General features: G+C 47.6%; 1 pseudogene; it reads left to right on the top strand.

Moving 5' to 3' along the window:
* Positions 1-1,713: 1,713 nt before the first annotated feature.
* Positions 1,714-2,268, top strand: LOC121833164 (annotated as a pseudogene).
* Positions 2,269-2,548: the final 280 nt, after the last annotated feature.

Genomic DNA, 2,548 nt, shown 5'->3' with positions numbered 1-2,548 from the left:
CGACCCACTTGGACTTATTTCCCCGCTTGTAATAAGAGTGAAGGCTTTGTTTCAGCGATTGTGGGAACGCGGACTTAACTGGGACGAAGAACTTCCTGAAGGCCTCTCAGGAGACTGGCAACAATGGTGGAAAGAGGTTTTACAGATAGAAGATATTATCATTAACCGGTGTGTCATGAGCACACAAGAAGAGCACAAGACGTCTCTACAACTGCACGTCTCCTGTGATGCCAGTCCCCTCGCTTATGGAACCTGTGCCTACCCGAGGGTGAAAGAAACGATTGTAAAGACAAATGTCACTCTGGTATTCTCTAAGACTGGGGTAGCGCCGATAAAACGTTTGACACTTCCGCGCTTGGAGTTTATGGCGGCAGTGATTGGGAACCGAATAGGCAACTACCTGAAAAAGAATATGGACCTCCGGGAGATATTCTTCTGGACAGACAGCACTATTGCTCTTCACTGGATCAAGGGTTCAGCAGTAAAATGGAGACCTTTCGTGTCTAATAGGGTTACGGAAATTCAATCTGGAGGGGAACTGGCCAGTTGGAACCACTGCCCTGGACTTGACAACCATGCGGAGTTGATGACGCGAGGAATATCAATAGACACATTACGAACTAGCCAACTCTTGTGGAACGGCCCTAGGTAGGTCTCTGAAGACAGAGACACCTGGCCAGGTGTCATTTCGAGCGAAAATATCCCGACGGAAGTAGAAGAGGAACGAAAGAGTAAACATCAAGTGCTTTAGATACAAACCAAAGAACGACACCTCTTTTGAAGCTGGAACAATACAGTAGAATAGGACGACTACTACGAGTCACTGGTTGGATAATGAGGGTCGTTAATAACTGCAGAACGACCCAAAATCGCACCACAAATGTCCTCTAATAACCGAAAAGACTGAAAGGGCAGAACTGCATTGGGTCAGGTGAACGCAAGAGGAGGCTTACCCCAATGAGCTCAATGAACTGCTGGAGGGAGGGAGATTGAGCGAGAAATCCAGCATCATCACTCTCAACCCCTACGTCGACGTACACCGGCTAATGAGAGTCGGCGGGCGGCTATAAAATATGAACGAAGCAGTAGAGATCAAGCACCCATTACTACTGCCACCTGAACATCCTTACAATGAACTGCTGATTAACGAATGCATAGGCGTACACTTCATGCAGGACTTCAAGACACTGTGACACACTTACGTGAACTTTATTGGGTGCCAAGGGCACGACAATTTGTCGAGACGGTTTGGTTATAAACCGATGCAACGCCTGCGCAAGGTCAGGAGTCAAAAGAGCCTCAGCACCTACTGCACCACTTCCAAAAGACCGCGTAAATGAGGCGAGCCTATTTAAAGTATAGGAGTGGACTTTGCCGGACCTTTGTTAGTCAGATCCAGACACTCCGAGAAAAAAGCATATATAGCACAATTTACTTGTGCAGTTACTCGTGCTGTCCCCCTGGAACTAGTTACAAGCCTCGCAACTCCAACATTTCTCATGGCCTTCCAGAGATTTACAGCAAGGAGAGGGACATCTAGAGTGGTATACAGCGACAACGGCTGAACTTTCAAGAGAGCCGCAAAGGACGTCCGCGACTAATGGAACGTGCTGAAAGACAAAAGAGTGCAAGAACACTACACCGAACAACCAATACAGTGGAAATTTATTGTTGACCGAGCTGCCTGGGGGGCGGGGGTTCTTTTGAGAGCGTATGATACGCACTGTCAAAACAAGCCTTCGGAAAGTTGTAGGAAGAAATTTCACCAGTTTTCGAGAGCTTACCAATATACACCATAAAATTGAGGCAGTCATTAACTCACGACCCCTCTCATTCCTGTATGCCTCTCCCGACGAGCCCGAAGCGTTTACCCCGGTGCATTGTCTGACTGGAAAGCGACTGACAGCTCTTCCAACTGCGTGTGCTGAGAAACTCTAAACCTCTACGAGAGAAAATGTCACCCGGTGTTGGAGAAAGCATCAACAACTGCTAGACCACTTTTAGCAGCGGTGGTGAAAAGAATACTTGCTCCAGCTGCGATCAGCACACAAAACAACGCGTCACCGAAACAGCCAAGTTCAAGAAGGAGACCTGGTTCTAGTTGAGGAGAACGAAACGCCCAGACACCTGTGGCTGACTGGACGAAATGGGCAGGTATTCTACGGCCGGGATGGTGTAGTGCGATCCTGCGCTGTGAACTTGCCAGGCGGACAAGTGTTGAAAAGACCCGTTGAACTTGTATATCGCCTAGAGCTTTTTATTGAATGAGTGATCTAATAATGCTCATTTGGGGGCGGTGTGTTGTGAATTGTAATTTTGACACCTCCTACTCACGGGACACAGCCGTACAGTGCTCGTGTAAATATGCGGTTGACAAAAACCAGGAAGACGAAGGAACGGTTTAAGACGATGTAGGTCGAAGAAGAGGATGTACGGAACGACTGCGATGACCGACACCCGTAGATTTAACTTCGCCATGTAAATAGGAAATCCATTTTGTTTCGTACCTTAAGTCCTTGACGTTAAATTAACGCAACAGGCTTCTTAG

Source organism: Ixodes scapularis, unplaced genomic scaffold (genome assembly GCF_016920785.2).
Source record: "Ixodes scapularis isolate PalLabHiFi unplaced genomic scaffold, ASM1692078v2 PGA_scaffold7__128_contigs__length_106722199, whole genome shotgun sequence".
In the NCBI taxonomy this organism is placed as follows: Eukaryota; Metazoa; Arthropoda; class Arachnida; order Ixodida; family Ixodidae; genus Ixodes; species Ixodes scapularis.
Note: the sequence above shows the minus strand (reverse complement) of the source record. Positions and strands in the feature narration are given on the sequence as shown.